The 26614-nt window shown below is 51.2% G+C and overlaps 1 protein-coding gene across 1 annotated transcript in view; it reads right to left on the bottom strand.

Moving 5' to 3' along the window:
- LOC119461884 (hydroxylysine kinase) overlaps window positions 1–26373 on the bottom strand; it is a 435160-nt gene extending 408787 nt beyond the window's left edge. Inside the window, exon 1 of the mRNA XM_037723252.2 lies at window positions 26271–26373. The gene's annotated coding sequence lies outside the window, so the exon portion shown is untranslated. The remainder of the gene's footprint in view (window positions 1–26270) is intronic.
- Window positions 26374–26614: the final 241 nt, after the last annotated feature.

The raw sequence follows: 26614 nt of genomic DNA, 5'->3' as shown, positions 1-26614 counted from the left end.
AATACGACGCCCATATTGGCAACCTCCTGACGTACGACGGCCTGAATGAGAGAGATTGTCGCCAAATGGTCGTGAGCAGGTGCCTGATAAGCGGCTGGAGCCATGGCTTCGAGCTCCTGGCGAACAATCCTGGCCAAGTTGTTAGGCGGCGAGAACGGAGGGGGCGTCACGGGATCATCGCACGAGGAGGTCGCAGCTGTATTCGGGAGTCTGTTAAAGCGCTGAGTAATCCGCCTGCTTTTTGCTTGTTCAAACCGCCGGCATTCTGTGATAATGGAGTCAACCGTGGTGCAGTTCTTACACATGAGGATGTTGAAGGCATCGTCAGCTATGCCTTTTAACACGTGGCCAACCTTGTCCGTCTCTGGCATGTCTTTGTCAATGGTACGGCACAAGGCCAGTACATCTTGAATGTATGCGACGTACGACTCCGTGGACGTCTGAGCTCTGGCCGCCAGCTCGTGCCGGGCTGTCATTTGGCGCGCGGCCGATCGGCCAATCAATGCACGCATCTTCTCCTTGCATAGGTCCCAACTTGTCAGTTCTTCTTCGTGCGTGTTAAACCACACCCGAGCCGTGCCCCGTAGGTAGAAAATGACGTTGGCAAGCATTAGAGTCTCATCCCACCTGTGGTGCTTGCTGACGCGCTCGTACAAGAGGAGCCAATCGTCGACGTCTTTGTTGTCCGTGCCGCAAAACGTGCCGGGGTCGAGGGGCTGCGAAAGGACCACGGTCGGCGGCGCCGCAGGCGCGGGCTGCGATGACTGCGTACTGTCTTCGGCCATGGAGGCGGGAGAAACGTGGCGTCCGCTCCGAAGATCCAGGGCAGGGTGGAATAGAGCCCGCAACCTCCACCAAAAAGATGTTACGGGGAGTATTTAATTAACCGTGAACGGCTAGCGCTTGCCTAGTCAAGACTGCACAGAGCGCACAGGTTCCAGCAGGTTTTCAGTCCGACAAGAGAGCCTCTGACCCAGCCCCACTACAATGTCTTTGTCTTTGACATTACTCGTGACAATATTCATGTACATATTTTATCATGTATCTTTATACTGCTAATCCGCCATTGTCTGCTGTGTAATGTATTCCTCCCCTGCCTACGTTCTGCTAGGAGGTCCCCCCAACAGTTTTTACTTTGAGACCTCAGATTGTACTTACCATGTATAATTGTATTTTGTAAACTACGGAAATAAATTGTTCGGATTCGGATTGAATGCTTAGGGCGCCGACGGCATAAAAAGGACCAGTACAACGAAGACCGATTCCAGTTCGTCGGCAGATCACATCGGAGTAGCAACTGAAAATTCTGTTTACATTTACAGTCCACCGATAGGCCTGTCGAATAAATTATTACTACCCGGTGGAACACGGACGCACGGGACAAGCAGTATCATCGCCTGCATCGTCACTGATTGTACAAGTCTATCTGCGCGGGAAAACACACGTGGCAACGGCCACTTCACAAGGAATGCGGAGGGCGCCTACGGCATAAAAAAACACCGCATATCCACGGGGTGAATGATGATGAGTGGGCGAAGCTCCGGAGGGAATCATCGGTAAACCGTGAATCTTCCGTGTAATTCGCCCAGTCTCGCCGCACTAAATCGAACGATTGGTTAGCGCCGCGCGTTCGGAAGCGAGGGGTCCCTGGTTCGATTCCGCGTTACGGACGCAACTTTCGGAATTCTTTTTTCTCATAAAAGTAGACGTGGCTACCTACTACTACTACTACGACGACTACTACTACGACGACGACGACTACTACTACTACATACTACAGAGAAGGGACAGACCCACACCCTAAGGAGCTTCGCCCCTAAAAGGACGAATACAACGAAGACCAATTCCAGTTCGTCGGCAGATCACATCGGAGTAGCAACCGAAAATTCTGTTTACTTTTACAGCCCACCTGTGGAATAAATTATTACTACCCGGTGGAACACGGACGCACGCGACAAGCCTGATCATCGCCTGCATCGTCACTAATCGTACAAGTATATCTGCGCGGGAAAACAGGCGTGGCAACGCCCACTTCACAAGGAATGCGCAGAGCGCCCAACGGCATAAAAAGGACCAGTAGCACGAAGACCAATTCCAGTTCGTCGGCAGTGTACATCGGAGTAGCTACCAAATATTGTGCTTGCTTCTACACCGATAGGCCTGTGGAATAAATTATTACTACCCGGTGGAACACGGACGCACGCGACAAGCCTGATCATCGCCTGCATCGTCACTAATCGTACAAGTATATCTGCGCGGGAAAACAGGCGTGGCAACGCCCACTTCACAAGGAATGCGCAGGGCGCCCAACGGCATAAAAAGGACCAGTAGCACGAAGACCAATTCCAGTTCGTCGGCAGTGTACATCGGAGTAGCTACCAAATATTGTGCTTGCTTCTACACCGATAGGCCTGTGGAATAAATTATTACTACCCGGTGGAACACGGACGCACGCGACAAGCCTGATCATCGCCTGCATCGTCACTAATCGTACAAGTATATCTGCGCGGGAAAACAGGCGTGGCAACGCCCACTTCACAAGGAATGCGCAGAGCGCCCAACGGCATAAAAAGGACCAGTAGCACGAAGACCAATTCCAGTTCGTCGGCAGTGTACATCGGAGTAGCTACCAAATATTGTGCTTGCTTCTACACCGATAGGCCTGTGGAATAAATTATTACTACCCGGTGGAACACGGACGCACGCGACAAGCCTGATCATCGCCTGCATCGTCACTAATCGTACAAGTATATCTGCGCGGGAAAACAGGCGTGGCAACGCCCACTTCACAAGGAATGCGCAGGGCGCCCAACGGCATAAAAAGGACCAGTAGCACGAAGACCAATTCCAGTTCGTCGGCAGTGTACATCGGAGTAGCTACCAAATATTGTGCTTGCTTCTACACCGATAGGCCTGTGGAATAAATTATTACTACCCGGTGGAACACGGACGCACGCGACAAGCCTGATCATCGCCTGCATCGTCACTAATCGTACAAGTATATCTGCGCGGGAAAACAGGCGTGGCAACGCCCACTTCACAAGGAATGCGCAGAGCGCCCAACGGCATAAAAAGGACCAGTAGCACGAAGACCAATTCCAGTTCGTCGGCAGTGTACATCGGAGTAGCTACCAAATATTGTGCTTGCTTCTACACCGATAGGCCTGTGGAATAAATTATTACTACCCGGTGGAACACGGACGCACGCGACAAGCCTGATCATCGCCTGCATCGTCACTAATCGTACAAGTATATCTGCGCGGGAAAACAGGCGTGGCAACGCCCACTTCACAAGGAATGCGCAGAGGCGCCCAACGGCATAAAAAGGACCAGTAGCACGAAGACCAATTCCAGTTCGTCGGCAGTGTACATCGGAGTAGCTACCAAATATTGTGCTTGCTTCTACACCGATAGGCCTGTGGAATAAATTATTACTACCCGGTGGAACACGGACGCACGCGACAAGCCTGATCATCGCCTGCATCGTCACTAATCGTACAAGTATATCTGCGCGGGAAAACAGGCGTGGCAACGCCCACTTCACAAGGAATGCGCAGAGCGCCCAACGGCATAAAAAGGACCAGTAGCACGAAGACCAATTCCAGTTCGTCGGCAGTGTACATCGGAGTAGCTACCAAATATTGTGCTTGCTTCTACACCGATAGGCCTGTGGAATAAATTATTACTACCCGGTGGAACACGGACGCACGCGACAAGCCTGATCATCGCCTGCATCGTCACTAATCGTACAAGTATATCTGCGCGGGAAAACAGGCGTGGCAACGCCCACTTCACAAGGAATGCGCAGAGGCGCCCAACGGCATAAAAAGGACCAGTAGCACGAAGACCAATTCCAGTTCGTCGGCAGTGTACATCGGAGTAGCTACCAAATATTGTGCTTGCTTCTACACCGATAGGCCTGTGGAATAAATTATTACTACCCGGTGGAACACGGACGCACGCGACAAGCCTGATCATCGCCTGCATCGTCACTAATCGTACAAGTATATCTGCGCGGGAAAACAGGCGTGGCAACGCCCACTTCACAAGGAATGCGCAGGGCGCCCAACGGCATAAAAAGGACCAGTAGCACGAAGACCAATTCCAGTTCGTCGGCAGTGTACATCGGAGTAGCTACCAAATATTGTGCTTGCTTCTACACCGATAGGCCTGTGGAATAAATTATTACTACCCGGTGGAACACGGACGCACGCGACAAGCCTGATCATCGCCTGCATCGTCACTAATCGTACAAGTATATCTGCGCGGGAAAACAGGCGTGGCAACGCCCACTTCACAAGGAATGCGCAGAGCGCCCAACGGCATAAAAAGGACCAGTAGCACGAAGACCAATTCCAGTTCGTCGGCAGTGTACATCGGAGTAGCTACCAAATATTGTGCTTGCTTCTACACCGATAGGCCTGTGGAATAAATTATTACTACCCGGTGGAACACGGACGCACGCGACAAGCCTGATCATCGCCTGCATCGTCACTAATCGTACAAGTATATCTGCGCGGGAAAACAGGCGTGGCAACGCCCACTTCACAAGGAATGCGCAGGGCGCCCAACGGCATAAAAAGGACCAGTAGCACGAAGACCAATTCCAGTTCGTCGGCAGTGTACATCGGAGTAGCTACCAAATATTGTGCTTGCTTCTACACCGATAGGCCTGTGGAATAAATTATTACTACCCGGTGGAACACGGACGCACGCGACAAGCCTGATCATCGCCTGCATCGTCACTAATCGTACAAGTATATCTGCGCGGGAAAACAGGCGTGGCAACGCCCACTTCACAAGGAATGCGCAGGGCGCCCAACGGCATAAAAAGGACCAGTAGCACGAAGACCAATTCCAGTTCGTCGGCAGTGTACATCGGAGTAGCTACCAAATATTGTGCTTGCTTCTACACCGATAGGCCTGTGGAATAAATTATTACTACCCGGTGGAACACGGACGCACGCGACAAGCCTGATCATCGCCTGCATCGTCACTAATCGTACAAGTATATCTGCGCGGGAAAACAGGCGTGGCAACGCCCACTTCACAAGGAATGCGCAGGGCGCCCAACGGCATAAAAAGGACCAGTAGCACGAAGACCAATTCCAGTTCGTCGGCAGTGTACATCGGAGTAGCTACCAAATATTGTGCTTGCTTCTACACCGATAGGCCTGTGGAATAAATTATTACTACCCGGTGGAACACGGACGCACGCGACAAGCCTGATCATCGCCTGCATCGTCACTAATCGTACAAGTATATCTGCGCGGGAAAACAGGCGTGGCAACGCCCACTTCACAAGGAATGCGCAGGGCGCCCAACGGCATAAAAAGGACCAGTAGCACGAAGACCAATTCCAGTTCGTCGGCAGTGTACATCGGAGTAGCTACCAAATATTGTGCTTGCTTCTACACCGATAGGCCTGTGGAATAAATTATTACTACCCGGTGGAACACGGACGCACGCGACAAGCCTGATCATCGCCTGCATCGTCACTAATCGTACAAGTATATCTGCGCGGGAAAACAGGCGTGGCAACGCCCACTTCACAAGGAATGCGCAGGGCGCCCAACGGCATAAAAAGGACCAGTAGCACGAAGACCAATTCCAGTTCGTCGGCAGTGTACATCGGAGTAGCTACCAAATATTGTGCTTGCTTCTACACCGATAGGCCTGTGGAATAAATTATTACTACCCGGTGGAACACGGACGCACGCGACAAGCCTGATCATCGCCTGCATCGTCACTAATCGTACAAGTATATCTGCGCGGGAAAACAGGCGTGGCAACGCCCACTTCACAAGGAATGCGCAGGGCGCCCAACGGCATAAAAAGGACCAGTAGCACGAAGACCAATTCCAGTTCGTCGGCAGTGTACATCGGAGTAGCTACCAAATATTGTGCTTGCTTCTACACCGATAGGCCTGTGGAATAAATTATTACTACCCGGTGGAACACGGACGCACGCGACAAGCCTGATCATCGCCTGCATCGTCACTAATCGTACAAGTATATCTGCGCGGGAAAACAGGCGTGGCAACGCCCACTTCACAAGGAATGCGCAGGGCGCCCAACGGCATAAAAAGGACCAGTAGCACGAAGACCAATTCCAGTTCGTCGGCAGTGTACATCGGAGTAGCTACCAAATATTGTGCTTGCTTCTACACCGATAGGCCTGTGGAATAAATTATTACTACCCGGTGGAACACGGACGCACGCGACAAGCCTGATCATCGCCTGCATCGTCACTAATCGTACAAGTATATCTGCGCGGGAAAACAGGCGTGGCAACGCCCACTTCACAAGGAATGCGCAGGGCGCCCAACGGCATAAAAAGGACCAGTAGCACGAAGACCAATTCCAGTTCGTCGGCAGTGTACATCGGAGTAGCTACCAAATATTGTGCTTGCTTCTACACCGATAGGCCTGTGGAATAAATTATTACTACCCGGTGGAACACGGACGCACGCGACAAGCCTGATCATCGCCTGCATCGTCACTAATCGTACAAGTATATCTGCGCGGGAAAACAGGCGTGGCAACGCCCACTTCACAAGGAATGCGCAGGGCGCCCAACGGCATAAAAAGGACCAGTAGCACGAAGACCAATTCCAGTTCGTCGGCAGTGTACATCGGAGTAGCTACCAAATATTGTGCTTGCTTCTACACCGATAGGCCTGTGGAATAAATTATTACTACCCGGTGGAACACGGACGCACGCGACAAGCCTGATCATCGCCTGCATCGTCACTAATCGTACAAGTATATCTGCGCGGGAAAACAGGCGTGGCAACGCCCACTTCACAAGGAATGCGCAGGGCGCCCAACGGCATAAAAAGGACCAGTAGCACGAAGACCAATTCCAGTTCGTCGGCAGTGTACATCGGAGTAGCTACCAAATATTGTGCTTGCTTCTACACCGATAGGCCTGTGGAATAAATTATTACTACCCGGTGGAACACGGACGCACGCGACAAGCCTGATCATCGCCTGCATCGTCACTAATCGTACAAGTATATCTGCGCGGGAAAACAGGCGTGGCAACGCCCACTTCACAAGGAATGCGCAGAGCGCCCAACGGCATAAAAAGGACCAGTAGCACGAAGACCAATTCCAGTTCGTCGGCAGTGTACATCGGAGTAGCTACCAAATATTGTGCTTGCTTCTACACCGATAGGCCTGTGGAATAAATTATTACTACCCGGTGGAACACGGACGCACGCGACAAGCCTGATCATCGCCTGCATCGTCACTAATCGTACAAGTATATCTGCGCGGGAAAACAGGCGTGGCAACGCCCACTTCACAAGGAATGCGCAGGGCGCCCAACGGCATAAAAAGGACCAGTAGCACGAAGACCAATTCCAGTTCGTCGGCAGTGTACATCGGAGTAGCTACCAAATATTGTGCTTGCTTCTACACCGATAGGCCTGTGGAATAAATTATTACTACCCGGTGGAACACGGACGCACGCGACAAGCCTGATCATCGCCTGCATCGTCACTAATCGTACAAGTATATCTGCGCGGGAAAACAGGCGTGGCAACGCCCACTTCACAAGGAATGCGCAGGGCGCCCAACGGCATAAAAAGGACCAGTAGCACGAAGACCAATTCCAGTTCGTCGGCAGTGTACATCGGAGTAGCTACCAAATATTGTGCTTGCTTCTACACCGATAGGCCTGTGGAATAAATTATTACTACCCGGTGGAACACGGACGCACGCGACAAGCCTGATCATCGCCTGCATCGTCACTAATCGTACAAGTATATCTGCGCGGGAAAACAGGCGTGGCAACGCCCACTTCACAAGGAATGCGCAGGAGCGCCCAACGGCATAAAAAGGACCAGTAGCACGAAGACCAATTCCAGTTCGTCGGCAGTGTACATCGGAGTAGCTACCAAATATTGTGCTTGCTTCTACACCGATAGGCCTGTGGAATAAATTATTACTACCCGGTGGAACACGGACGCACGCGACAAGCCTGATCATCGCCTGCATCGTCACTAATCGTACAAGTATATCTGCGCGGGAAAACAGGCGTGGCAACGCCCACTTCACAAGGAATGCGCAGGGCGCCCAACGGCATAAAAAGGACCAGTAGCACGAAGACCAATTCCAGTTCGTCGGCAGTGTACATCGGAGTAGCTACCAAATATTGTGCTTGCTTCTACACCGATAGGCCTGTGGAATAAATTATTACTACCCGGTGGAACACGGACGCACGCGACAAGCCTGATCATCGCCTGCATCGTCACTAATCGTACAAGTATATCTGCGCGGGAAAACAGGCGTGGCAACGCCCACTTCACAAGGAATGCGCAGGGCGCCCAACGGCATAAAAAGGACCAGTAGCACGAAGACCAATTCCAGTTCGTCGGCAGTGTACATCGGAGTAGCTACCAAATATTGTGCTTGCTTCTACACCGATAGGCCTGTGGAATAAATTATTACTACCCGGTGGAACACGGACGCACGCGACAAGCCTGATCATCGCCTGCATCGTCACTAATCGTACAAGTATATCTGCGCGGGAAAACAGGCGTGGCAACGCCCACTTCACAAGGAATGCGCAGGGCGCCCAACGGCATAAAAAGGACCAGTAGCACGAAGACCAATTCCAGTTCGTCGGCAGTGTACATCGGAGTAGCTACCAAATATTGTGCTTGCTTCTACACCGATAGGCCTGTGGAATAAATTATTACTACCCGGTGGAACACGGACGCACGCGACAAGCCTGATCATCGCCTGCATCGTCACTAATCGTACAAGTATATCTGCGCGGGAAAACAGGCGTGGCAACGCCCACTTCACAAGGAATGCGCAGAGCGCCCAACGGCATAAAAAGGACCAGTAGCACGAAGACCAATTCCAGTTCGTCGGCAGTGTACATCGGAGTAGCTACCAAATATTGTGCTTGCTTCTACACCGATAGGCCTGTGGAATAAATTATTACTACCCGGTGGAACACGGACGCACGCGACAAGCCTGATCATCGCCTGCATCGTCACTAATCGTACAAGTATATCTGCGCGGGAAAACAGGCGTGGCAACGCCCACTTCACAAGGAATGCGCAGGGCGCCCAACGGCATAAAAAGGACCAGTAGCACGAAGACCAATTCCAGTTCGTCGGCAGTGTACATCGGAGTAGCTACCAAATATTGTGCTTGCTTCTACACCGATAGGCCTGTGGAATAAATTATTACTACCCGGTGGAACACGGACGCACGCGACAAGCCTGATCATCGCCTGCATCGTCACTAATCGTACAAGTATATCTGCGCGGGAAAACAGGCGTGGCAACGCCCACTTCACAAGGAATGCGCAGGGCGCCCAACGGCATAAAAAGGACCAGTAGCACGAAGACCAATTCCAGTTCGTCGGCAGTGTACATCGGAGTAGCTACCAAATATTGTGCTTGCTTCTACACCGATAGGCCTGTGGAATAAATTATTACTACCCGGTGGAACACGGACGCACGCGACAAGCCTGATCATCGCCTGCATCGTCACTAATCGTACAAGTATATCTGCGCGGGAAAACAGGCGTGGCAACGCCCACTTCACAAGGAATGCGCAGGGCGCCCAACGGCATAAAAAGGACCAGTAGCACGAAGACCAATTCCAGTTCGTCGGCAGTGTACATCGGAGTAGCTACCAAATATTGTGCTTGCTTCTACACCGATAGGCCTGTGGAATAAATTATTACTACCCGGTGGAACACGGACGCACGCGACAAGCCTGATCATCGCCTGCATCGTCACTAATCGTACAAGTATATCTGCGCGGGAAAACAGGCGTGGCAACGCCCACTTCACAAGGAATGCGCAGGGCGCCCAACGGCATAAAAAGGACCAGTAGCACGAAGACCAATTCCAGTTCGTCGGCAGTGTACATCGGAGTAGCTACCAAATATTGTGCTTGCTTCTACACCGATAGGCCTGTGGAATAAATTATTACTACCCGGTGGAACACGGACGCACGCGACAAGCCTGATCATCGCCTGCATCGTCACTAATCGTACAAGTATATCTGCGCGGGAAAACAGGCGTGGCAACGCCCACTTCACAAGGAATGCGCAGGGCGCCCAACGGCATAAAAAGGACCAGTAGCACGAAGACCAATTCCAGTTCGTCGGCAGTGTACATCGGAGTAGCTACCAAATATTGTGCTTGCTTCTACACCGATAGGCCTGTGGAATAAATTATTACTACCCGGTGGAACACGGACGCACGCGACAAGCCTGATCATCGCCTGCATCGTCACTAATCGTACAAGTATATCTGCGCGGGAAAACAGGCGTGGCAACGCCCACTTCACAAGGAATGCGCAGAGCGCCCAACGGCATAAAAAGGACCAGTAGCACGAAGACCATTCCAGTTCGTCGGCAGTGTACATCGGAGTAGCTACCAAATATTGTGCTTGCTTCTACACCGATAGGCCTGTGGAATAAATTATTACTACCCGGTGGAACACGGACGCACGCGACAAGCCTGATCATCGCCTGCATCGTCACTAATCGTACAAGTATATCTGCGCGGGAAAACAGGCGTGGCAACGCCCACTTCACAAGGAATGCGCAGGGCGCCCAACGGCATAAAAAGGACCAGTAGCACGAAGACCAATTCCAGTTCGTCGGCAGTGTACATCGGAGTAGCTACCAAATATTGTGCTTGCTTCTACACCGATAGGCCTGTGGAATAAATTATTACTACCCGGTGGAACACGGACGCACGCGACAAGCCTGATCATCGCCTGCATCGTCACTAATCGTACAAGTATATCTGCGCGGGAAAACAGGCGTGGCAACGCCCACTTCACAAGGAATGCGCAGGGCGCCCAACGGCATAAAAAGGACCAGTAGCACGAAGACCAATTCCAGTTCGTCGGCAGTGTACATCGGAGTAGCTACCAAATATTGTGCTTGCTTCTACACCGATAGGCCTGTGGAATAAATTATTACTACCCGGTGGAACACGGACGCACGCGACAAGCCTGATCATCGCCTGCATCGTCACTAATCGTACAAGTATATCTGCGCGGGAAAACAGGCGTGGCAACGCCCACTTCACAAGGAATGCGCAGGGCGCCCAACGGCATAAAAAGGACCAGTAGCACGAAGACCAATTCCAGTTCGTCGGCAGTGTACATCGGAGTAGCTACCAAATATTGTGCTTGCTTCTACACCGATAGGCCTGTGGAATAAATTATTACTACCCGGTGGAACACGGACGCACGCGACAAGCCTGATCATCGCCTGCATCGTCACTAATCGTACAAGTATATCTGCGCGGGAAAACAGGCGTGGCAACGCCCACTTCACAAGGAATGCGCAGGGCGCCCAACGGCATAAAAAGGACCAGTAGCACGAAGACCAATTCCAGTTCGTCGGCAGTGTACATCGGAGTAGCTACCAAATATTGTGCTTGCTTCTACACCGATAGGCCTGTGGAATAAATTATTACTACCCGGTGGAACACGGACGCACGCGACAAGCCTGATCATCGCCTGCATCGTCACTATCGTACAAGTATATCTGCGCGGGAAAACAGGCGTGGCAACGCCCACTTCACAAGGAATGCGCAGGGCGCCCAACGGCATAAAAAGGACCAGTAGCACGAAGACCAATTCCAGTTCGTCGGCAGTGTACATCGGAGTAGCTACCAAATATTGTGCTTGCTTCTACACCGATAGGCCTGTGGAATAAATTATTACTACCCGGTGGAACACGGACGCACGCGACAAGCCTGATCATCGCCTGCATCGTCACTAATCGTACAAGTATATCTGCGCGGGAAAACAGGCGTGGCAACGCCCACTTCACAAGGAATGCGCAGGGCGCCCAACGGCATAAAAAGGACCAGTAGCACGAAGACCAATTCCAGTTCGTCGGCAGTGTACATCGGAGTAGCTACCAAATATTGTGCTTGCTTCTACACCGATAGGCCTGTGGAATAAATTATTACTACCCGGTGGAACACGGACGCACGCGACAAGCCTGATCATCGCCTGCATCGTCACTGATCGTACAAGTATATCTGCGCGGGAAAACAGGCGTGGCAACGCCCACTTCACAAGGAATGCGCAGGGCGCCCAACGGCATAAAAAGGACCAGTAGCACGAAGACCAATTCCAGTTCGTCGGCAGTGTACATCGGAGTAGCTACCAAATATTGTGCTTGCTTCTACACCGATAGGCCTGTGGAATAAATTATTACTACCCGGTGGAACACGGACGCACGCGACAAGCCTGATCATCGCCTGCATCGTCACTAATCGTACAAGTATATCTGCGCGGGAAAACAGGCGTGGCAACGCCCACTTCACAAGGAATGCGCAGGGCGCCCAACGGCATAAAAAGGACCAGTAGCACGAAGACCAATTCCAGTTCGTCGGCAGTGTACATCGGAGTAGCTACCAAATATTGTGCTTGCTTCTACACCGATAGGCCTGTGGAATAAATTATTACTACCCGGTGGAACACGGACGCACGCGACAAGCCTGATCATCGCCTGCATCGTCACTAATCGTACAAGTATATCTGCGCGGGAAAACAGGCGTGGCAACGCCCACTTCACAAGGAATGCGCAGGGCGCCCAACGGCATAAAAAGGACCAGTAGCACGAAGACCAATTCCAGTTCGTCGGCAGTGTACATCGGAGTAGCTACCAAATATTGTGCTTGCTTCTACACCGATAGGCCTGTGGAATAAATTATTACTACCCGGTGGAACACGGACGCACGCGACAAGCCTGATCATCGCCTGCATCGTCACTAATCGTACAAGTATATCTGCGCGGGAAAACAGGCGTGGCAACGCCCACTTCACAAGGAATGCGCAGGGCGCCCAACGGCATAAAAAGGACCAGTAGCACGAAGACCAATTCCAGTTCGTCGGCAGTGTACATCGGAGTAGCTACCAAATATTGTGCTTGCTTCTACACCGATAGGCCTGTGGAATAAATTATTACTACCCGGTGGAACACGGACGCACGCGACAAGCCTGATCATCGCCTGCATCGTCACTAATCGTACAAGTATATCTGCGCGGGAAAACAGGCGTGGCAACGCCCACTTCACAAGGAATGCGCAGGGCGCCCAACGGCATAAAAAGGACCAGTAGCACGAAGACCAATTCCAGTTCGTCGGCAGTGTACATCGGAGTAGCTACCAAATATTGTGCTTGCTTCTACACCGATAGGCCTGTGGAATAAATTATTACTACCCGGTGGAACACGGACGCACGCGACAAGCCTGATCATCGCCTGCATCGTCACTAATCGTACAAGTATATCTGCGCGGGAAAACAGGCGTGGCAACGCCCACTTCACAAGGAATGCGCAGGGCGCCCAACGGCATAAAAAGGACCAGTAGCACGAAGACCAATTCCAGTTCGTCGGCAGTGTACATCGGAGTAGCTACCAAATATTGTGCTTGCTTCTACACCGATAGGCCTGTGGAATAAATTATTACTACCCGGTGGAACACGGACGCACGCGACAAGCCTGATCATCGCCTGCATCGTCACTAATCGTACAAGTATATCTGCGCGGGAAAACAGGCGTGGCAACGCCCACTTCACAAGGAATGCGCAGGGCGCCCAACGGCATAAAAAGGACCAGTAGCACGAAGACCAATTCCAGTTCGTCGGCAGTGTACATCGGAGTAGCTACCAAATATTGTGCTTGCTTCTACACCGATAGGCCTGTGGAATAAATTATTACTACCCGGTGGAACACGGACGCACGCGACAAGCCTGATCATCGCCTGCATCGTCACTAATCGTACAAGTATATCTGCGCGGGAAAACAGGCGTGGCAACGCCCACTTCACAAGGAATGCGCAGGGCGCCCAACGGCATAAAAAGGACCAGTAGCACGAAGACCAATTCCAGTTCGTCGGCAGTGTACATCGGAGTAGCTACCAAATATTGTGCTTGCTTCTACACCGATAGGCCTGTGGAATAAATTATTACTACCCGGTGGAACACGGACGCACGCGACAAGCCTGATCATCGCCTGCATCGTCACTAATCGTACAAGTATATCTGCGCGGGAAAACAGGCGTGGCAACGCCCACTTCACAAGGAATGCGCAGGGCGCCCAACGGCATAAAAAGGACCAGTAGCACGAAGACCAATTCCAGTTCGTCGGCAGTGTACATCGGAGTAGCTACCAAATATTGTGCTTGCTTCTACACCGATAGGCCTGTGGAATAAATTATTACTACCCGGTGGAACACGGACGCACGCGACAAGCCTGATCATCGCCTGCATCGTCACTAATCGTACAAGTATATCTGCGCGGGAAAACAGGCGTGGCAACGCCCACTTCACAAGGAATGCGCAGGGCGCCCAACGGCATAAAAAGGACCAGTAGCACGAAGACCAATTCCAGTTCGTCGGCAGTGTACATCGGAGTAGCTACCAAATATTGTGCTTGCTTCTACACCGATAGGCCTGTGGAATAAATTATTACTACCCGGTGGAACACGGACGCACGCGACAAGCCTGATCATCGCCTGCATCGTCACTGATCGTACAAGTATATCTGCGCGGGAAAACAGGCGTGGCAACGCCCACTTCACAAGGAATGCGCAGGGCGCCCAACGGCATAAAAAGGACCAGTAGCACGAAGACCAATTCCAGTTCGTCGGCAGTGTACATCGGAGTAGCTACCAAATATTGTGCTTGCTTCTACACCGATAGGCCTGTGGAATAAATTATTACTACCCGGTGGAACACGGACGCACGCGACAAGCCTGATCATCGCCTGCATCGTCACTAATCGTACAAGTATATCTGCGCGGGAAAACAGGCGTGGCAACGCCCACTTCACAAGGAATGCGCAGGGCGCCCAACGGCATAAAAAGGACCAGTACAACGAAGACCAATTCCAGTTCGTCGGCAGTGCACATCGGAGTAGCCAACAAATATTGTGCTTACTTCTACAGCCTACCGATAGCCCTGTGGAATAAATTATTACTACCCGGTGGAACACGGACGCACGCGACAAGCCTGATCATCGCCTGCATCGTCACTGATCGTACAAGTCTATCTGCGCGGGAAAGCAAGCGTGGCAACGCCCACTTCACGAGGAATGCGCAAGGCACCGACGGCATAAAAAGGACCAGTACAACGAAGACCAATTCCAGTTCGTCGGCAGTGCACATCGGAGTAGCCAACAAATATTGTGCTTATTCCGGCGTGGAATGCCGGAACTGTGAAGTGCACAAACGAAGTAACTCTTCAATGGCATCAGCAGTGAACTGGCGACCGCGGTCGCTGATGATGACACGTGGGGGGCCATGACGAAGGACCACGGAACGCAGCAGGAAGACCGCCACGCAAGCAGCGGTGGAAGAGGGTATGGCTGCAGTTTCGGCATACCGTGTAAGGTGGTCAACGCAGACAATTATCCAACGGGTCTTGTTGTTGGATAACGGGAATAGACCCAAAAGGTCAATGCCTACTTGCTCGAACGGCGTACTAGGCGGTGTCAATGGCCCCAAGGGGACCCGGGGCTGCGGTGGTCGGTCGCTTGTGACGTTGGGACGTTTCACAACTAGCGATATAGCGCTTGGTTGTTTCGTACATTTTTGACCAGTAAAAGCGCTCCTGCGTGCGGTGTAGCGTTCGTACGAAGCCGAAATGTCCGGATGTCGCATCGTCATGCATGGCGCGTAGAACGTCGGAGTGGAGACTCTCGGGGACAACAAGCGGAAAATGCGCTCCGTTCGCGGAGTAATTAGTTTTGTAGAGCAACTCATCACGGACAGTAAAGCGACCGCTCCCTTGAGAAGTACGGGCGGCAACAAAAAGCGGATCGAGGGTAAGATCATTCCGTTGTTCTCGCTGAAAGTCTGCCGCATCAGGGAACGTACAAGTAACAGCAGCGAGGCAGTCGTCAAAATTCTCAGCATCGCAGTCGGTAGTTGCAAGAGGAATCCGAGAGAGGCAGTCTGCGTCAGCGTGACCACGGCCACTCTTGTACGACACCACAAAGTCGTATTCCTGGAGGCGCTGCGCCCAACGTGCGAGGCGACCAGAGGGATCACGCAAACCGACCAGCCAGCATAAAGAATGATGGTCGGTGATAATCTTGAATGGTATACCGTAAAGATAGCACCGAAACTTCTGTACAGCGAAAACAGCTACCAGGCATTCTTGTTCCGTAACCGTATAATTGCGTTCAGATTTGCTCAGGCAACGGCTGGCATATGCGACAACATGTTCTGCGCCACGGTGACGTTGTACAAGCACCGCGCCTATCCCGATTCCACTAGCATCAGTGTGAACTTCAGTCAGGCAAGATGGATCGAAGTGACGCAAGAGGGGTGCTGACGTTAGTATAAACTTCAATTGAGAGAATGAAGCGTCACACTCTGGTGTCCAATGGAAGGCCGCATTTTCTCGCAAAATACTTGTCAATGGGTAAACGATGTCGGCAAAGCGGGGAACAAAACGACGGAAATACGAACATGGGCCAATGAATGAGCGAAGTTCTCGTGCTGACTGCGGTGGCTTGAAGGCGCTCACCGCTTCGATCTTACGAGGATCGGGTCTGACGCCATCCTTGTCGACTAAGTGTCCCAGGACCAGTGTTTGGCGTTCGCCAAACCTACATTTTTTTTTTAGTTTAGAACCAGTCCAGCTTTTTCGATGCAGTCGAGAACAAGGCTGAGGCGTTCGTTATGGTCTTCAAACGTGCGGCCAAATACTACAACATCATCGAGGTAACACATGCATGTCTCCCACTTTAGACCGCGTAGTACTGTGTCCATGAATCTTTCGAAGGTGGCAGGAGCATTGCAAAGGCCAAAAGGCATAACATTAAATTCGAATAGGCCATCTGGAGTCACGAAAGCGGTCTTTTTTTTTGTCGGCAGGGTCCATAGGTATTTGCCAATACCCCGATCGCAAAGCAAGTGTTGAGAAGTACGAAGCAGCGTGTAAGCAATCAATGTCGTCATCGATTCGTGGTAGCGGATTGACATCCTTCTTTGTCACTGCGTTTAGACGTCTGTAATTTACGCAGAATCTCCAGGAGCCATCTTTTTTCCTGACCAGGATTACTGGGGCTGCCCATGTGCTAGACGACTCTTGTACGACACCTTTGTTCATCATCTCCCTGACTTGCTCTGCAATAACTTTGCGCTCGGAGGATGACACTCGCTAGGGCTTCTGGCGGATGGGGTGTGCGGAGCCGGTATCTATTCGGTGACGAGCGCGGGACGACGGTAACTGAAGGGGTGCATCTACATGTGTGAAGTCGAATGCAGCCTCATGCCTGGCAAGGACCTGTACCAGTGCTTGCTGTTCCGATGTACAGAGAGCCTTGCTGATCATGCCAAGTATTAACTCTTCAGAAAGGCGATTATCGCAAGGACAGCAAGCTGTAGAGACGTCCGCAGTTAGTGCCGCTATTGAGCTACATGCGGCTTCATCGAATAGAGCGATTTTCATACCGCGAGGGAGGACAACCGGCGTGGATGAACAGTTCAGCGACCACAATGTGGCGACTCCTTTTGTCATGCACACGACAGAGCAGGGCACAAGTACACTTTTTTTAGCACAGTTTATGCGGAGAGGCCTAACTACAAGGTCAACACAATCAGCGTCAACAGTATTTGCAAAAACACGAACGGGCGTCAGGCACCACGATGGTGCAATCACTTCATCAAGAACATTGAGTGTGTCTGTGTCCCTGTCTTCACCACGCGAGCTTTGTTCGGGACATGCTGATATAAATAACTTGTTTAACGATATTTCGCCACAACCACAGTCCACGGAAGTACCGCATTGTTTAAGAAAATCGATACCAAGAATAACATCGTGTGAACAACGAGTAAGAACAAGGAATTCCGACACAAACACTTTCCCCAGCCAACAAAACACTCACAGCACAAACACCAAGGGGATGAAGCCACTCGCCGCCTACTCCACGAAAGGTAATACCGTCGTTCCAAGAAAACATAAATTTGTGGCCTAGACGGTTTTTGAAAGCGAGGCTCATCACAGACACAGTTGCTCCAGTATCAACTAACGCCATGGTCGGTATTCCGTGAATCAACACATTCACTTTGTTTTTGTGCACCACAACAGGCAGAGGTATTTCTTGCAAAGACCGTCCGGCGACCTCACCTCCATTGGCCGCGGATGCTAGTTTCCCGGCGGTGGTGAGGAAGAACGGCGCCGAGGGGATGGAGAGCGACGGGGACGGTTACATGCAGGCGCGGATCCAGGGGGGATGTCCGGATGTCCTGACCCCCCCCCCCCCCCTCAGATTTCTGCATCGCCCCCTCGCTGACAGGGGGATGGCCCTGTCGCAAAAAATGGCCCCCAGCATTCTTCAAAAGTATTTTTCGCGAGTACCAGTGATGTCAGCCATGTAGAAGTAAAGCTAGCTCGCTCACAAGCTTAGTTGTATTCCGTCGGGGTGTGGTGTCGCGAAGTTGCCGTAGTTATTTTTTCTCATGAACACCTTGGACCTCCTGGCACCGGCGGTGCCTTACGCGTCCCGTCAGTGGCGTCGAATGAACGAGGAGACGTCCCTTTTGCCAAGCATGCCGATGTCCGCGCGAGCGCCTTCGCGCCTGATCAACTTCGTTGCCCCTTGGGGTGTCATCGGTTGCCTCATTGGCTGTCATTGGTTCCTCGACCAACCTGCTTAATGAAAGAGATCATTTGCGGAAGTGTTCATATACAGGGTTTGTCCGAAAAGTAATGTCAGTGATTATATTGTGAAGCGACCATACGTCGCAGCGCGCTACGACCATTTGGGATTGGTGGAGGGGAAGTGAGCTTACGAACGCGCTGTCGCTCAGTCGTCTGCGACCATCTGGAGAGTAAGGACAAGGTTTTTCGTCAACTCATTTTCATTTACCGTGCAAGCCGTAATGCAGCGCTCGTTGGAACAAAGGATTGCCATCGAGTTTTGTATGAAACTCGGCAAGTCTGCAGTGGAAACTTTTCCTATGATAAAGACAGCTTTTGGTCGTAATTGTTTGTCAGAACGTCAAGTTTACCGGGGGCACAAGGTCTTTTTAGAAGGTTGTGAAGAGGTCAGCGATGAAGCCCGCGCTGTACCGCCATCAGCGACCATCACCGACGAAAATGTGACGCGCGCGAGAGATCATTTTGTACTAAGACCCTCGTTTGAGTGTCCGTTTAGTGGCACAGAAAGTAAAAATTCGAAAAAGTACCGTTCACGAGATTTTGACGAATAATTTTCAGATGCGAAAAGTGTGCGCGAAGATCTTGCGCAAAATGTTAACGGACGACCAACAATCGAGCTTAGTTGAAACGTGGCAGGAGGTTTATGACTTGTGCGAAAGTGACCCCCACGTTTTGGACAATGTCACCACAGGTGACAAGACTTCGGTTTATGAATACGACCCCGAAACAAAAAGGCAAAGTGCCAAGTGGCACAGCCAGGCGTCCGCTCACCCCAAGAAGGCCAGAATTAGCAAGTCAAAGGTCAAGACCGTGCTGATTGTGTTCTTTGACATCAGTGGCCTAGTCCACCAGGAGTGTGTACCCCATGGCACAACCGTGAACGCCAAATTCTACGTGAAAGTGCTCAAGCGACTCAAGCGAAGGATTCATCGCACCCGGCCTGATATCGGGGGCGATTGGAAACTTCACCATGACAACGCACCATGCAGCCTGCACCGCCTTCCTCGAGACCCGCTTCCTGGCCGATTGAAAGATGCCAATGGTTCCCGAGCCGCCCTACAGTCCTGACGTGGCTCTCCCAGGCTTCTTCTTCTTTCTGCGCTTGAAAATTCCCATGAAGGGACATCATTTCGCGACAGTTGGCAAAGTCGAAGAGGCTTGCACAAAGACTTTAAAGGACATTCCTAAGGAGGCCTACCGTGACGCCTTCGATGGTTGGAAATCTCGCTACAAGCAACGTAACGACGCAGGAGGAGCCTATTTTGAAACATTTTATTGTGTTGTACCGATCTGATCAATAATTTCTTTTTAATCGACTCACTGACATTACTTTTCGGACAAACCCTGCATACATAATAACAACTAACAGCTAAACTAAGAACTGCGTATGGGCAACTTTTTTTAACTGTAGCACTCATTGTGATCACAGTTACACGTTGACAATATCCAGTACGAGCACAGTACCGTTCGTACGCTACAAGTTTTTCATTGCAACTTCGCAGTTTTATTGCCGTACATTAAGCAAAGTAGGGTCAAAGCCGCTGGATCCGTTTATCTGAGTGGGCGTTCTCGCGGAGCGGGGCGAAGTCTCGAGCAGCGGCTGCGAAGTGGGGGAGCGTGACCTCAGCGGCCAACGCCAGCGCGCGGGCCAAGGATGGCGTCGCGTAGATAGAGAAACGGGAGCAGATGCGCTCCTTGTGTAAAAGGATGACGTCGCGTGGGAAACAAAACACGAAGACGCTGGCCTGCGCTCTCGGCTACTACACCACATCGTTCTTCTTGTAGGTGGCGTCGTGAGTCTTCATACGCGGTAATTCGCATATCGTAAACAACCAGCGTAGTGGTTGCCGCGTTGGAGCTCCAAAGCAAACGAAGGTGTCTCAGCCGAACAGAAAGAATATCCTTAACGAAAACAAGGTGTCCCAACAGAACTCCAAAGACGGACCCGTGCTTACGCATTTATAACGAACCTGCAACAGATCATCGCAAATTTTATTTTAAGAAACAATACAGGCTAGATATACCGGGTGTTCAAAATTAAGCTTTATAGTTTTCTTAATATTAGCCACTGGGAGGCACGCGAAGACCACCTGCACAAATAAGTTATGTGGCCAGGGGGACGCAAAGTGAGATGATAATTATCGCTGTCAGCAGCCGAATTGACTAAAATTGAATAATTAACTTTTATTGCGATAGCAATTATATGGACACTTCTACCGGATTTCTGCCGTCGCCGTCGCCGTGAGGTTCCCTATAGATAAAATCTTCGCCGCGCGCCGTATGCCCGAGCGGAAGCGTGCGGGGACGCGCGCTATCACGGAGAGCGAACGCACTCAATCACCCACGCGCAAGCAAGGAAACGGGAAGCCAGCGCCGGAGGGAGCGCGGGGGGGGGGCGCACTTCTACTCTGCCAACAACCACGCTCGTCGCTCGTCCGCACCGTCTCTTATCTCCACACGGCTCTGACCTTTATGCGCCGTGCATTCGCCGCTCAGTTTCCGTTGAAGCGATAGACCGCACGTACCTTCGCCCGCTGCGGCGTATGGGCTCGCTGCCAGCGTTTTGACCATCGTTGTCTGCAGTCATTCAGTGTGATCTATTCATGTTTGTTTGTGCGCGCTCACACCACGCTTGTTCATTCAGTTAGTAATAGTCGGGCCACATTTTCCAACGCACGCTACACATGCAATGCTGCCCGGATCGGCAGTGCAGCGCTCCAGGTGTGTCCCTTCGCACGCGCAGCCCACGGGAAGCCTTTCTCATCAACACCACCGTTTCACACGCGCCTTCTCGTGGTCATCGAGCCTCTCTTCATGTCGGTCTACTTACGCCGCTGCACACCTGCTTACTTAATCAGCTCATGTTTACTACAATTCATATTGCTACCAAAGCCGCTCACCTTACTTCGTATGACATTGCTGTGTTGCTATCGCATTCATTGCTTCGCCCTTAGGGCGAAACTGTGACATTTTTTTTATTGACAGCAGTAAAAAACACGACTGCCTCTAAGTTTTCAATACAAATATACCCACTTACTGCAGTCGACAAAAAATAATTGTTCAATTTTAGTTATTGGGCTGCTCACAGCGATTATTATCATCTCACTTTGTGCCCTCTGGCTACATAACTTATTTGCACAGGTGGTCTTCGCGTGCCTCCCAGTGCCTAATTTAAAGAAAAGCATAAAGCTTAGTTTTGAGCACCCTGTATTATCAGGCACAGCCGCCAAGCTGTATTGAGTAACGCCCTTTTCATATAAACTCGGAGAAACCGACATCTGGCTTCGCTACAGGTCTTCTTCCTCTTTCTGGGGTTTTACGTGCCAAAACCAGTTCTGATTATGAGGCACGCCGTACTGGAAGGCTCCGGATTAATTTTGACCACCTGGGGTTCTTTAACGCGCACTACAGCGCAAGCACACGGACGTTTTTACATTTCGCCTCCATCGAAATGCGGCCGCCGCGGCCGGGACTCGATCCTGCGATCTCGTGCTCAGCAGCGCAACGCCTGAGCTGACTGAGCCACCACGGTGGGCTACAGGTGTTGCTCTAGCCGTATAAAACGCGGGTTTATCGTGAGAAGAAACGGTGAATTTCGGTAAATAAGAAAGGCTACTATCATCATCATCGTCATTGACAGAAGCTGACCCCCCCCCCCCCCCCCTCAGAAAAAACCTGGATCCGCCCCTGGTTACATGGTGGCGTCAAACTGCGCTCAGATGCTGGCGAATCGCTGCGTCTGGTCGCGCGCGAGAAGCGGTCCATTGGAAGCAAATCGGTCGTCCGCAAGTCATATGAAGTACGGGTTCCGGGTGGCGAGAACATCGGTGGTGTCCTTCGTGATTGACGGCCTTGGCGACAATACCGAGCAATATGGCCTGTGGAACCGCAGTTGTAGCACTCGGGAGGGTCGCGGTTGACAGCATCTTCCTCGAAGCGAATGCTAGCCTGCTGCCGGCGGCGAGAAAGTTCGTTGTCATGTGAATAATGTGTGTCTGCTGCTCGCTGAAATCCATTATATCGATTATAAGCCACGTCGTGGTAGTAGGGTCGGTGCTGTTCTTGGCGCCGCCTCACAGAAGTCACAGGGTTTCGGGGGTAAAAACGCGGCTGTTCTCGTTGTGGCTGAGCGTCATAAGTAGGGCCTCTGTCGTAGAGACGTGGCTGCTGTCGGGGCACGAGTTCATAATCTTCAATGCCCCTTGCCGCAGTATACGGGGAGAAGGATGCCACGTTTGGCTCGAAATCTGGTGGTAAGCGGAAGCTATGAGTGCCTGGGTGTGTCACTTGCGCGTGCAGGCTGAGTTCTTCCCGAACTATTTGTCGGATCGTTGCTGCAAGATCGAGGGGCTGGTTGCTCTCTACGCTTGCAACTGTCGTCACATTGGCTAGCCTGCCAAACTTCGGCTTGATGCGCCTCGTCTTCAGTTGCTCGAAAGTGCGACAGTGCCGAATGATGTCGGCGACGGAAGCCAGGGTGTCTTTTGCGATGAGGAAACTGTAAACATCATCAGCAATTCCTTTTAGGATGTGCCCGAATTTGTCTTCCTCAGACATTCCGGAATCTACCATCCTACACAGTTTTACTACTGCCTCAATGTAGGTCGTGCTAGTTTCGCCTGGCACTTGCGCGCGTTGCAGTAGCGTCTGTTCTGCCCTTTTCTTTTTCGTCGCGGAGTCGCCGAATCGCTTTTTGATTTCAGAAACAAATCTGCCCCATGTCGTTAACGTTTCCTCGTGATTGTCGAACCCCACCAACGCAGTATCCGTTAGAGAGAACACGATGTTCGATAGCTGAGAAGCGCTGTTCCACTTGTTGGCGACACTCACCCGGTGATAATGGATGAACCATTCCTCGACGTCTTCGTCCGGTCTTCCGGCGAAGGGACGCGCATGTTTCAGCTGCTGAACGGAACTGATCGGCGCAGCAGTTGGAATGCGCCGTTGTTCGTCTGCGTCGTAGGACATGTTCAACTCCGGTGTATTCGGTGGGAGTCCAGCAAGGCGACGGCTCCGTCGAAGAACTTGTGGTTCAGCCTCCGTCTTCGGGTGTCGATTACCCCGCACCTCCACCACAACTGTTACGAAGAGTTATGAAGAAATGGGTTTATTTTACAGGAGGTGGACGATGATCGGAGCGTGATCGTAGCGCAGTCCGGCCTCTCGAGCTCTTCGTTCTCTTCGTCTTCTCTTCTCTCTTTTTGTGCCTGCCTTTCGTATCCGTTACAATATGTTTAAATTCAATGTTTTTTGTTGTTGTTGTTGTTTTTTTTTTTTTCATATGGCGTTGCACTGCGCTGTTTCTGTTGCTGTTTTGTTTATGCTGTTTATACACTTTTGCTTTCAGTTTGCATTGTGCTGCTTGTGTCACGCTGTTTGTATATTCGCTCTTAGTGTTGCGAATTTTCCCACGCTGTAACAGCCCGAAGGGTCTCACAGTATTGAAAATAAAAATAAAATAAAAATAAAAACATCTGTCACCTCTTAGACCTCATTCACACAGCGGTCAAACGCTCCGTCGCGTCACCATCACGGCACCGTTTTTCGTCAGGGGAGAGGGGTTCCCTGTCATTTTCCCTTCAAAAACGGGTCACCGGCGACCTCCCCTACGAAATCGATCAATCATAAATTAAGAAGCCGTCGCTAAATACAGCCATTTTACAAAGCTGAAGCTGGCAACAGCAGCGGCTGCTGTTTACATTCGTTCTACGCGTGGCACATGGAAAACTCAGCTGTGCGTTTCGGTGGTGCTCAAATTTCGGACAACGCCTGCACATGTTCCCCCACGCACTTGGTCGCTGAGCGTGTCTCTGCTTGCAAAGCGAGAACAGTAGCAGAAAGATGCTCACGACCCCTGGTGCGGGGTACTAGAGTATAAGGGGCTCAGCGGCGCCGATGTCAGCTCGGAAACGGAGCTACACGTTGAAATTGACGGTGTGCGCACGTCTCTACGCATTCGTTTGACGCCGCGGTGCTCGTTGTCTTTGCATGTGGCACAGCAAGCGTCGCATGTCCGTTTCCAAGTTGACATCGGCGGCTGCCCCGTTGCCGAGCTCCTTTTGTCCGTGGTTGCTGTGGCTTGTCATTACACAGTTTATGCAAACACTACACAAACGTCAAAAAGATTCAATGCACCGTTTAGATTATATTTCTCTAGGTTTAGGCGAACATGGGACCGGTCAGTAGGAAACCGTGCTGCTGTCGACGTACACTGCTCCGTCGTGCCTGCAGCTGTACTTTTTTTTTTTTTCACGTGACGGTCACACGACGGAGTGTTTGACGGCTGTCTGAATGAGCAGCCAGTCAAAATAATTCCCTTCCAAGGGTCCGTACTAACCGATGCAAACAATTCGTTTCGCAATCATAAAATTTAGAACGAATTACCAGTTTCCCGCCATTAGGAATGTCACATGTCTGGCATGTTTTAAACAGACAAGTGCGGCAAACTGGGCGGGTCGGTAAAATTGCAGTGTGAAGGTAAAACAGCACTCGAAATATACGAGGCCAGAGAAAAGGTAGACGTGACACGCGCTGAGTGCAAACCAGCGCTTATACCCTTGTAATAAATACTATTCTTATCCCAGCTATATCTCGCCTATCACGCACTTCACGCAATTCTAAATCGTAAGTTTCTGTCTTAATATTTTTCGAGCGCTTTTTTACATTCAAATGTTTTAAAATGTTGCTTAAAATACATACCTCATAGTAGTTCTTGACATTTTGTTGTTTCTCTTTGCCCTCTATCTAGTTCTAAATTTACTTGTTCGCACTCGCTATGGATTATGTGCGATTTGTTCTGCTATTAGGCTATTTTGTTCTGTTGCTGTTCTAATCAGCTTCTTGAGAATCATCATATTGAGTCCCATTAAAATGCTTTACTCTGAGACTTTTTTTTTTTTTTTTTGCTACCATCCACTGTACTTTCCCCTTTCTGGGGTTTCCATGCCAAAACCGGTTCTGATTAAGAGGCACGCCGTAGTGGAGTGCTCCGGATTAATGTTAAAGAACCTGGGGTTCTTTAACGTGCACTACAAGGCACGGGGGTTTTTGCATTTCGTCTCCATCAAAATGCGGCCGGGATTCGGTGCCGCGTGCTCAGCAGCCTTAGCTGACTGAGCCACCTTATTGGAAACCAACGAAACTGACGAAAGGAAGCCGCCAGCGAAGAAACGCAAATCGGACTTAGCCAGAGTTTCCATGGCGGCTGTCGCATATCGAGGCTAATCTACTTTTATTGCGTATCATACATGCCGTGCCAGCAGCGCAACTGAGCTGCAGAAACGCGCGTGGCCATCAATTGTGGGTGCCCCCGCATTTGGCCACAGGCCAGTTTCCGAGAGTGCACTCGTGCGTACGTCGTGGCACAGACAGCGACAGTTGACATCGCGAGATAAGGACCGCTGGGAATGCATTTTATCTTCAGACGTAAAATGACGGTTTCCACTCGCACGGTCGTCTGCCTACTAGCAGACACGAACCACACGTAAAACATTGCAAGTACAAAAGTACAACATTAATAAAGAAACAAATTAGCAAAATTTGGCTGGTACGTCGGCGGCAATGTTGCCACGGTGCGTGAAGCAAGTGCTCACCTGAACTGGCGTTGCACTCCAGTGACCGAGCTGGCTCGCTGAAACACGTTTTCCTTCGGCGCGCACTGTTCGCAACTGTCGGCTCCCCGCCGGCGTCAGCGACAATAAAGACGACTGCAGAGTGGATGCTCCGGCGGCTGCCCCTCCGACGGAGGCACTCGATCGATTTATCAGCGCCATCTGAGAAGTGCAGGTGCTGTTAGATTTTGTGCGCTGCAACAACAGCACCATTTATTAAAGGAACATGAAATTCCTGCATCGCTAAAATCGATATAGGGTTTGTGGTCACTGAGCAAGTCAACGTCAAAAAACATGCGGCTCGGAGGCCGTTCTCCGGAGTCGTG

The sequence above is a fragment of the Dermacentor silvarum genome, chromosome 8, assembly GCF_013339745.2.
Source record: "Dermacentor silvarum isolate Dsil-2018 chromosome 8, BIME_Dsil_1.4, whole genome shotgun sequence".
Lineage (NCBI taxonomy): Eukaryota > Metazoa > Arthropoda > Arachnida > Ixodida > Ixodidae > Dermacentor > Dermacentor silvarum.
Note: the sequence above shows the minus strand (reverse complement) of the source record. Positions and strands in the feature narration are given on the sequence as shown.